Here is an 11,376-nt window from a genome sequence, read left to right as displayed (position 1 = left end):
TTATCTCCTGTTGTGCAATCTGTTTGTTGTATGACAGGGAGAAGAGAAGGAGTTTCAACAACTTTTGATTCAGAACCTGAAAGAACCCTTTGGAGACTAAGAAGGGAAGCAAGAGGGAAACGGATTATTGGTGCTGAGGAAGAAGAGGAAGAGTATTTTGAACCCAACATGGAAGAAAATATGGAAAATAATCATGAAGAAGAAGCTCATAATCATGTCAGAGAAGGCCATGCAAACCGGGCTGGGCAAGAAAGGAGAGTCTTAGGCTCCTATATCAATCCTAATCCAGGAAACTGTGGAAGCAGCATTCAGAAGCCCACCATACATGCCAACAATTTTGAGGTAAAACCCCAGCTCATCACTCTTGTGCAAAATAATTACTCATTTGGAGGAGGTACTCAAGAAGATCCTAATCAACATTTAACCACCTTCTTGAGGATTTGTGACACAGTGAAGTCCAATGGAGTCCATCCAGATGTCTATAGGTTGCTCTTGTTCCCTTTTTCACTCAGGGACAAGGCATCCAAATGGCTTGAATCCTTCCCAAAGGAGAGCTTAACTAATTGGGAAGAATTGGTGAACAAGTTTTTGGCAAGATTTTACCCTCCTCAAAGGATCAATAGGCTAAGAACTGAGGTGCAAACTTTTAAACAACAAGATGGTGAGACACTTTATGAAGCATGGGAGAGATTCAAAGACCTAACAAGAAGATGCCCACCAGAGATGTTTAATGAGTGGGTTCAACTTCATATCTTCTATGAAGGTCTTTCATATGAGTCAAAGAAGGTTGTGGATCATTCATCAGGAGGGTCTCTAAACAAGAAGAAACCATTGAAAAAGCCATAGGTGTCACTGAAACAGTTACTAAAAATGACTACTTCTATGCCTCCGAAAGAAGTAACACCAGAGGAGTAATGGAGCTGAACCACATGGATACATTGTTAGCTCAAAACAAGATGATCACCAAGCAGCTAGTAGATCTTACCAAGAAGGTAGAGGAAAACCAAGTTGCAGCAGCCATCACCTTATCATCAGCTCAAGAAGGAGTAAACATAGGAGAAGAAGGTGATTGAGAGGAAGCCAATTATGTTGGAAACTCACCTAGACAGGTCCATGATCCATACTCCAAAACTTACAACTCTGGATGGAGAAATCACCCCAACTTTGGATGGGGAAACCAACAAGACCAAGGGCAAGATCAGAGACGCCACAACCTCAACTCCAACAACAATGCAAATCATCAAAACACCTCACAGAGATATTACCAACATCCATCTAACCAACTTTCTCAACCCACCATCAATAACCGAGGATAGGCTCTCAAGGATTAAGGGTCTACTTGAAAACCTATGCAAGGAAATTTAAGATAGTAAAGCTCTCGGGGAAGAAGTACAATCCAACATGCAGAATCAAGATGCTGCCATCAAGAAACTGGAAACACAGATTGAATTCTTATTCAAGCAAATCCCTGGACACAACAATTGCAGCAATATTAACTCAATACCAAAGGAGGAATGTCAAGATATCACTCTCAGAAGTGGGAAGGAATTGAAGGAGACCCACAAGAAACCACCAGAGAAGAAATTAGATGAAGAAAACAAAGGACATGAGGAAGCTCAACCTTCAAATCCTATGCCACATCAAGAAAAAGAAGCACTCAAACCATGTTTCTCAAAGGCTCTATATCCCCAGCAGCTGCAATTAAAGAAGAGGGGAGAGGACAACTGATGAGCGGATAATTTGTACACTTTTTGGCATTGTTTTTAGTATGTTTTTAGTATGATCTAGTTAGTTTTTAGTATATTTTTATTAGTTTTTAGTTAAAATTCAATTTTCTGGACTTTACTATGAGTTTGTGTGTTTTTCTGTGATTTCAGGTATTTTTTGGCTGAAATTGAGGGACCTGAGCAAAAATCTGATTCAGAGACTAAAAAGGACTGCAGATGTTGTTGGATTCTGACCTCCCTTCACTCGAAGTGGCTTTTCTGGAGCCACAGAAGCCCAATTGGCGCGCTCGCAACGGCATTGGAAAGTAGACATCCTGGGCTTTCCAGCAATATATGATAGTCCATACTTTGCCCAATATTTGATGGCCCAAACCGGCGTTCAAAGTCACCTTCAGAATTCCCAGCGTTAAACGCCGGAACTGGCACAAGGATGGGAGTTAAACGCCCAAACTGGCACCAAAGCTGGCGTTTAACTCCAAGAAGAGTCTCTACACGAAAATGCTTCAATGCTCAGTCCAAGCACACACCAAGTGGGCCCGGAAGTGGATTTTTATGTCATTTACTCATTTCTGTAAACCCTAGGCTACTAGTTCTCTATAAGTAGGACCTTTTACTATTGTATTTTCATCTTTGGACAGCTAGTTCTTAGATCAGATCTTGGTTCTTCTGGTTCCCTCTCTGTGACCGAAGCCAATGATCACTTTTGTTCTTATGTATTTTCAACGGTGGCGTTTCTACACACCATAGATTAAGGTGTGGAGCTCTGCTGTACCTCGAGTATTAATGCAATTACTATTGTTCTTCTATTCAATTCCGCTTGTTCTTGTTCTAAGATATCACTTGTTCTTCAACTTGATGAATGTGATGATCCGTGACACTCATCATCATTCTCACCTATGAACGTGTGCCTGACAACCACCTCCGTTCTACCTTAGATTGGGTGAATATCTCTTGGATTCCTGATACACGACGCATGGTTGATCGCCTGACAACCGAGCGCTCGCCTGACAACCGAGCCAGCCATTCCATGAGATCAGAGTCTTCGTGGTATAAGCTAGAACTGATAGCGGCATTCAAGAGAATCTGGAAGGTCTAAACCTTGTCTGTGGTATTCTGAGTAGGATTCGATGATTGAATGACTGTGACGAGCTTCAAACTCCTGAGGGCGGGGAGTTAGTGACAGACGCAAAAGAATCACTGGATTCTATTCCGGCCTGATTGAGAACCGACAGATGGATAGCCGTACCGTGACAGGGTGCGTTGAACATTTCCACTGAGAGGATGGGAGGTAGCCACTGACAACGGTGAAACCCTTGCATACAGCTTGCCATGGAAAGGAGTAAGAAGGATTGGATGAAGATAGTAGGAAAGCAGAGAGACGGAAGGGACCCAGCATCTTCATACGCTTATCTGAAATTCCCACTAATGAATTACATAAGTATCTATATCTTTATCTTTATGTTTTATTCATCATTCATATCCATTTGAGTTTGCCTGACTAAGATTTACAAGGTGACCATAGCTTGCTTCATACCAACAATCTCTGTGGGATCGACCCTTACTCGCGTAAGGTTTATTACTTGGACGACCCAGTACACTTGCTGGTTAGTTGTGTGAAGTTGTGATAAAGAAGTGAGATTACAATTGTGCGTACCATGTTGATGGCGCCATTGATGATCACAATTTCGTGCACCAAGTTTTTGGCGCCATTGCCGGGGATTGTTGAGTTTGGACAACTGACGGTTCATCTTGTTGCTTAGATTAGGTATTTTTTTCTTCAGAATTCTTAAGAATGAATTCTAGAGTTTCATGATGATCTGTTGAAGTCTGGCTGGCTGTGAAGCCATGTCTAATTTTGTTGGACCGAGGTTTCAACTTATCGTCACAAGAGCATGTTGATTTCTATCAATCTTGCTGTTGGAGCAGTGATCTGCTAAGGCTTGGCTGGCCATTGGCCATGTCTAGTGTTTTGGACCGAAGCTTTCTTTGAAAGCTTGGCTGGCTGTGAAGCCATGTCTAATTCCTGGACCGGAGTCTTAGACTAAACATTGCATGATTCCTGGAATTCTCATTAAGAATTTTGATACCTTTATTTTCTTTTCCACTTAATTTTCGAAAAAATCCAAAAAAAATTTCAAAATCATAAAAAAACCAAAAATATTTTATGTTTCTTTTTTGAGTCTAGTGTTTCATTTTAAGTTTGGTGTCAATTGCATGTTTCTGTTCTTCTTGCATTCATGCATGTGTCTTAGTGATCTTCAAGTTGTTCTTGATGGTTTCATTGCTCTGATTTTTAAATTCTCTTGACTTGAGTGTTTTGTGTGTCTCATATGCATTCTCATTTTGTTAGTGTCAGTAGTATACAAACTGCTAAGTTTGGTGTCTTGCATGCATTGTTATTTGATTTTAGTTGCATTTTGATTATTCCTCTTTATTAAAAATCCAAAAAATATTTTTAATTTGTGTCTTTTCAAGTCAATAATACAGAGAATTTGAAGATTCAGAACACACTGCAGAGGAATTACACAGAAAAAGCTGGGCGTTCAAAACGCCCAGTGAGGAAGACAGACTGGCGTTTAAACGCCAGCCAGGGTGCCTGGTTGGGTGTTTAACGCCCAAAAGGGTAGAGTTTTGGGCGTTAAACGCCAGAATGTGCACCATTCTGGGCGTTTAACGCCAGGATGGCACAAGAGGGAAGATTTTGTTTTTAATGCAATTTTTTTTTTCAAGTTTTCAAATTTTTTCAAAATCAAATCTTTTTCAAATCAAATCTTTTCAATCAAATCTTTTTCAAAATCAATTTCTTTCTATTTTCAAAAATACTTGCTCTCAATTAATGATTTGATTCAACACTTCAAGTGTGTTGCCTTTTCTGTTGAGAAAGGTTTAATGTTTGAATCATATCTTTTCTTGTTAGCCAAGTCATTAATTTTTAAAATCAAATCTTTTTAAAAATGTTTTTCAAATCATATCTTCTCAATCACAATTTTTTTTAATCAATCATATCTTCTTAATCATATCTTTTTTTCAAAATAGTTTTCAATCAAATCTTTTTTATTTCTAATTTCAAAATCTTTTTCAAAAATTAGTTTACTTCTTTCTCAATCATGGTTTTCGAAAATCAATTAAAGTTTTTCAAAATGTTTTTAAAATCTTTTTCGAAAACTTACTTCCCCTCTTCTCACATCCTTCTATTTATGGACTAACACTATTCCTCAATGAACCATTCGAACTCCATCTTCTTTGATAAGTTCGAATTTTCTACTTCTGCCTTCTATTTTTCCTTTCCTCTGACACCTCAAGGAATCTCTATACTGTGACATAGAGGATTCCATATTTTCTTGTTCTCTTCTCTTTCATATGAGCAGAAGCAAAGACAAAAGCATTCTTGTTGAGGCTGACCCTGAACCTGAAAGGACCTTGAAGCGAAAGCTAAGAGAAGCTAAGGCACAATTCTCTGTAGAGGACCTAACAGAAATCTTCAAGGAAGAAGAACCCATGGCAGCCGAAAACAACAACAATGCCAATAATGCAAGGAGGGTGCTGGGTGACTTTACTGCACCTACTCCCGACTTCTATGGGAGAAGCATCCCTATCCCTGCCATTGGAGCAAACAATTTTGAGCTTAAGCCTCAATTAGTTTCTCTAATGCAACAGAATTGCAAGTTCCACGGACTTCCATTGGAAGATCTTCATCAGTTCTTAGCTGAGTTCTTGCAAATCTGTGACACTGTCAAGACTAATGGGGTTGACCCTGAGGTCTACAGACTTATGCTATTCCCTTTTGCTGTAAGAGACAGAGCTAGAACATGGTTGGACTCACAACCTAAAGAAAGCCTGAACTCTTGGGAAAAGCTAGTCAATGCCTTCTTGGCAAAGTTCTTTCCACCTCAAAAATTGAGTAAGCTTAGAGTGGAAGTCCAAACCTTCAGACAGAAGGAAGGAGAATCCCTCTATGAAGCTTGGGAAAGATACAAACAATTAATCAGAAAGTGTCCCTCTGATATGCTTTCTGAATGGAGCATCATAGGTATTTTCTATGATGGTCTGTCTGAACTGTCCAAGATGTCTTTGGATAGCTCTGCTGGAGGATCTCTTCATCTGAAGAAGACGCCTACAGAAGCTCAAGAACTAATTGAAATGGTTGCAAATAACCAATTCATGTACACTTCTGAAAGGAATCCTGTGAACAATAGGACTAATCAGAAGAAAGGAGTTCTTGAGATTGACACTCTGAATGCCATATTGGCTCAGAACAAAATATTGACTCAGCAAGTCAATATGATTTCTCAAAGTCTGTCTGGAATGCAAAATGCACCAGGTAGTACTAAGGAAGCTTCCTCTGAAGAAGAAGCTTATGATCCTGAGAACCCTTCAATGGAAGAGGTGAATTACATGGGAGAACCCTATGGAAACACCTATAATCCTTCATGGAGAAATCATCCAAATCTCTCATGGAAGGATCAACAGAGACCTCAACAAGGTTTCAACAACAATAATGGTGGAAGAAACAGGTTTAGCAATAGCAAGCATTTTCCATCATCTTCTCAGCAACAGACAGAGAGTTCTAAGCAGAACAACTCTGACTTAGCAACCATGGTTTCTGATCTAATCAAAACCACTGAAAGTTTCATGACTGAAACAAGGTCCTCCATTAGAAACTTGGAGGGACAAGTGGGTCAGCTGAGCAAGAAAATTACTGAACTCCCTCCTAGTACTCTTCCAAGCAATACAGAAGAAAATCCAAAAGGAGAGTGCAAAGCCATCAACATGGCCGAATTTGGAGAGGAGGAAGAGGTAGTGAACACCACTGAGGAAGACCTCAATGGATGTCCACTGGCCTCCAATGAGTTCCCAATGAGGAACCATGGGAATCTGAAGCTCAAAATGAGACCATAGAGATTCCATTGAATTTACTTCTGCCATTCATGAGCTCTGATGAGTATTCTTCCTCTGAAGAGGATGAGTATGTCACTGAAGAGCAAGTTGCTAAATACCTTGGAGCAATCATGAAGCCAAATGACAAGTTATTTGGAAATGAGACTTGGGAGGATGAACCCCCTTTGCTCACCAAAGAACTGGATGACTTGTCTAGGCAGAAATTACCTCAAAAGAGACAGGATCCTGGGAAGTTCTCAATACCTTGTACCATAGGCACCATGACCTTCAAGAAGGCCTTGTGTGACCTAGGGTCAACTGTAAACCTCATGCCTCTCTCTGTAATGGATAAGCTAGGGATCTTTGAGGTGCAAGCTGCAAAAATCTCACTAGAGATGGCAGACAACTCAAGAAAACAAGCTTATGGACTTGTAGAGGATGTTCTGGTAAAGGTTGAAGACCATTACATCCCTGCTGATTTCATAGTCCTGGAAACTGGGAAGTGCATGGATGAATCCATCATCCTTGGCAGACCCTTCCTAGCCACAGCAAAGGCTGTGATTGATGTTGATAGAGGAGAATTGATCATTCAAGTGAATGAAGAATCCTTTGTGTTTAAGGCTCAAGGATATCCCTCTGTCACCATGGAGAGGAAGCATGAAGAGATTCTCTCAAAACAGAGCCAAACAGAGCCCTCACAGTCAAATTATAAGTTTGGTGTTGAACCCTTGGGAGGTTCCAACATTACTCTGAGCATCTGTGAGGCTCCATGAGAGCCCTCTGTCAAGCTACTGACATTAAAGAAGCGCTTGTTGGGAGGCAACCCAATGTTATATTTTATCTATTTTCCTTTGTTATTTTATGTTTTCTGTAGGTTGATGATCATGAGAAGTCACAAAATCAATTGAAAAAGCAAAAACAAGATGAAAAACAGAAAGAAAAACAGCACACCCTGGAGGAAGAACCTGCTGGCGTTTAAACGCCAATAAGGTTAGCAGATGGGCGTTTAACGCCCAGTCTGGCACCATTCTGGGCGTTTAACGCCAGAAAGGGGCACCAGACTGGCGTTAAAACGCCAGTAAAGGGCAAGAACTTGGCGTTAAACGCCAGAAATGGGCACCAGCCCGGCGTTTAATGCCAGATTTGGCACACAGAGCAATTTTGCTCGCCACTTGGTGCAGGGATGACTTTTCCTTGACACCTCAGGATCTGTGGATCCCACAGGATCTCTACCTACCCCACCACTCTCTCTCTCTTCTTCACCCATTCACCAATCACCTCTTCCCCAAAAACCCTTCACCTATCAAATCCCATCTTTCTCTTCACCACTCACATCCATCCTTCATAAAACCCCACTTACCCCACCATTCAAATTCAAACCACTTTCCCTCCCAAAACCACCCATACATGACCGAACCATAAACCTCTCCCCACCCCTATATAAACCCATCTTCACTCCTTCATTTTCACACAACATAAACACTACTTCTCCCCCTTTGGCCGACCCACAAAGCCTCCTCTATCTCCTTCATTTCTTCTTCTTCTACTCTCTTCTTTCTTCTTTTGCTCGAGGACGAGCAAACCTTTTATGTTTGGTGTGGTAAAAGCATTGCTTTTTGTTTTTCCATAACCATTTATGGCATCCAAGGCCGGAGAAACCTCTAGAAAGAGGAAAGGGAAGGAAAAAGCTTCCACCTCCGAGTCATGGGAGATGGAGAGATTCATCTCAAGGGTGCATCAAGACCATTTCTATGAAGTTGTGGCCTTGAAGAAGGTGATCCCCGAGGTCCCTTTTAAACTCAAAAAGAGTGAATATCCGGAGATCCGACATGAGATCCAAAGAAGAGGTTGGGAAGTTCTTACCAACCCCATTCAACAAGTCGGAATCTTAATGGTTCAAGAGTTCTATGCCAATGCATGGATCACCAAGAACCATGATCAAAGTGTAAACCCGGACCCAAAGAATTGGCTTACTATGGTTCGGGGGAAATACTTGGATTTTAGTCCGGAAAATGTAAGGTTGGCATTCAACTTGCCCATGATGCAAGGAGATGAACACCCTTACACTAGAAGGGTCAACTTTGATCAAAGGTTGGACCAAGTCCTCAAAGACATTTGTGAAGAGGGCGCCCAATGGAAGAGAGATTCAAGAGGAAATCCGGTTCAATTGAGAAGGCATGACCTCAAGCACGTGGCTAGAGGATGGTTGGAGTTTATCCAACGCTCAATCATTCCCACTAGCAACCGGTCCGAAGTTACTATAGACCGGGCTATCATGATTCATAGCATCATGATTGGAGAAGAAATAGAAGTTCATGAGGTGATATCCCAAGAACTTTATAAGGTGGCGGACAAGTCCTCTACCTTGGCAAGGTTAGCCTTTCCTTATCTCATTTGTCACCTCTGTTATTCAGTTGGAGTTGACATAGAGGGAGACACCCCCATTGATGAGGACAAGCCCATCACTAAGAAGAGGGTGGAGCAAACAAGAGATCCCTCTCATCATCAAATCCCTGAGATGCCTCAAGGGATGCACTTTCCTCCACAAAACTATTGGAAGCAACTAAACACCTCCCTAGGAGAATTGAGTTCCAACATGGGACAACTAAGGGTAGAGCATCAAGAACATTCCATTCTCCTCCATGAAATTAGAGAAGATCAAAGAATCATAAGAGAGGAGCAACAAAGACAAGGAAGAGACATTGAGGAGCTCAAGCACTCCATAGGATCTTCAAGAGGAAGAACAAGCCGCCATCACTAAGGTGGACCGTTCTTTAATTTCCTTGTTCTTTATTTTTCTGTTTTTCGAAAATTATGCTTATGTTTAGCTATGTTTGTGTCTTGTGATCATTAGTGTCTTAGTATCTATGCCTTAAAGTTATGAATGTCCTATGAATCCATCACCTTTCTTGAATGAAAAATGTTCTTAATTGAAAAAGAGAAGAATTGCATGAATTTTGAATTTTATAACAGTTTAATTATTTTGATGTGGTGGCAATATTTTTGTTCTCTGAATGTATGCTTAAACAGTGCATATGTCTTTTGAATTTGTGGTTCATGAATGTTGGCTCTTGAAAGAATGATGAAAAAGGAGACATGTTACTGAGGATCTGAAAAATCATAAAAATGATTCTTGAAGCAAGAAAAAGCAGTGAATACAAAAAAAAATTCGAAAAAAAAAAGAGAAAGAAAAAGAAAAAATTCGAAAAAAAGAGAGAAAAGGAAAGAAATAAAGTTGTGATCCAAGGCAAAAAGAGTGTGCTTAAGAATCCTGGACATCTCTAATTGGGGACTCTAGCAAAGCTGAGTCACAATCTGGAAAAGGTTCACCCAATTATGTGTCTGTGGCATGTATGTATCCGGTGGTAATACTAGAAGACAGAGTGCTTTGGGCCACGGCTAAGACTCAATAAGTAGCTGAGTTCAAGAATCATCATACTTAACTAGGAGAATCAATGACACTATCTGGATTCTGAGTTCCTAAAGAAGCCAATCATTCTGAATTTCAAAGGATAGAGTGAGATGCCAAAACTGTTCAGAGGCAAAAGCTAAAAGCCCCGCTCATCTAATTAATACTGATCTTCATAGATGTTTTTGGAATTCATTGCATATTCTATTCTTTTTATCTTATTTGATTTTCAGTTGCTTGAGGACAAGCAACAATTTAAGTTTGGTGTTGTGATGAGCGGATAATTTGTACGCTTTTTGGCATTGTTTTTAGTATGTTTTTAGTATGATCTAGTTAGTTTTTAGTATATTTTTATTAGTTTTTAGTTAAAATTCACTTTTCTGGACTTTACTATGAGTTTGTGTGTTTTTCTGTGATTTCAGGTATTTTCTGGCTGAAATTGAGGGACCTGAGCAAAAATCTGATTCAGAGACTAAAAAGGACTGCAGATGCTGTTGGATTCTGACCTCCCTGCACTCGAAGTGGATTTTCTGGAGCTACAGAAGCCCAATTGGCGTGCTCTCAACGTCATTGGAAAGTAGACATCCTGGGCTTTCCAGCAATATATGATAGTCCATACTTTGCCCAAAATTTGATGGCCCAAACTGGCGTTCAAAGTCACCTTCAGAATTCCCAGCGTTAAACGCCGGAACTGGCACAAGGATGGGAGTTAAACGCCCAAACTGGCACCAAAGCTGGCGTTTAACTCCAAGAAGAGTCTCTACACGAAAATGCTTCAATGCTCAGCCCAAGCACACACCAAGTGGGCCCGGAAGTGGATTTTTATGTCATTTACTCATTTCTGTAAACCCTAGGCTACTAGTTCTCTATAAGTAGGACCTTTTACTATTGTATTTTCATCTTTGGACAGCTAGTTCTTAGATCAGATCTTGGTTCTTCTGGTTCCCTCTCTAGGACTGAAGCCAATGATCACTTTTGTTCTTATGTATTTTCAACGGTGGAGTTTCTACACACCATAGATTAAGGTGTGGAGCTCTGCTGTACCTCGAGTATTAATGCAATTACTATTGTTCTTCTATTCAATTCCGCTTGTTCTTGTTCTAAGATATCACTTGTTCTTCAACTTGATGAATGTGATGATCTGTGACACTCATCATCATTCTCACCTATGAACGTGTGCCTGACAACCACCTCCGTTCTACCTTAGATTGGGTGAATATCTCTTGGATTCCTGATACACGACGCATGGTTGATCGCCTGACAACCGAGCCAGCCATTCCGTGAGATCAGAGTCTTCGTGGTATAAGCTAGAACTGATGGCGGCATTCAAGAGAATCCGGAAGGTCTAAACCTTGTCTATGG

The 11,376-nt window shown here is 40.6% G+C and overlaps 2 non-coding genes across 2 annotated transcripts; both read right to left on the bottom strand.

The window, feature by feature from the left end:
- Positions 1-621: 621 nt before the first annotated feature.
- Positions 622-729, bottom strand: LOC112766087 (small nucleolar RNA R71). Its single transcript, XR_003184108.1, has one exon. It is a non-coding gene; the product is annotated as a small nucleolar RNA R71 (small nucleolar RNA).
- A 4,901-nt stretch (positions 730-5,630) lies between these two features.
- On the bottom strand, positions 5,631-5,738 carry LOC112763262 (small nucleolar RNA R71). The gene has a single exon (XR_003182848.1). It is a non-coding gene; the product is annotated as a small nucleolar RNA R71 (small nucleolar RNA).
- Positions 5,739-11,376: the final 5,638 nt, after the last annotated feature.

Source organism: Arachis hypogaea, chromosome 2 (assembly GCF_003086295.3).
Source record: "Arachis hypogaea cultivar Tifrunner chromosome 2, arahy.Tifrunner.gnm2.J5K5, whole genome shotgun sequence".
NCBI lineage: Eukaryota > Viridiplantae > Streptophyta > Magnoliopsida > Fabales > Fabaceae > Arachis > Arachis hypogaea.
Note: the sequence above shows the minus strand (reverse complement) of the source record. Positions and strands in the feature narration are given on the sequence as shown.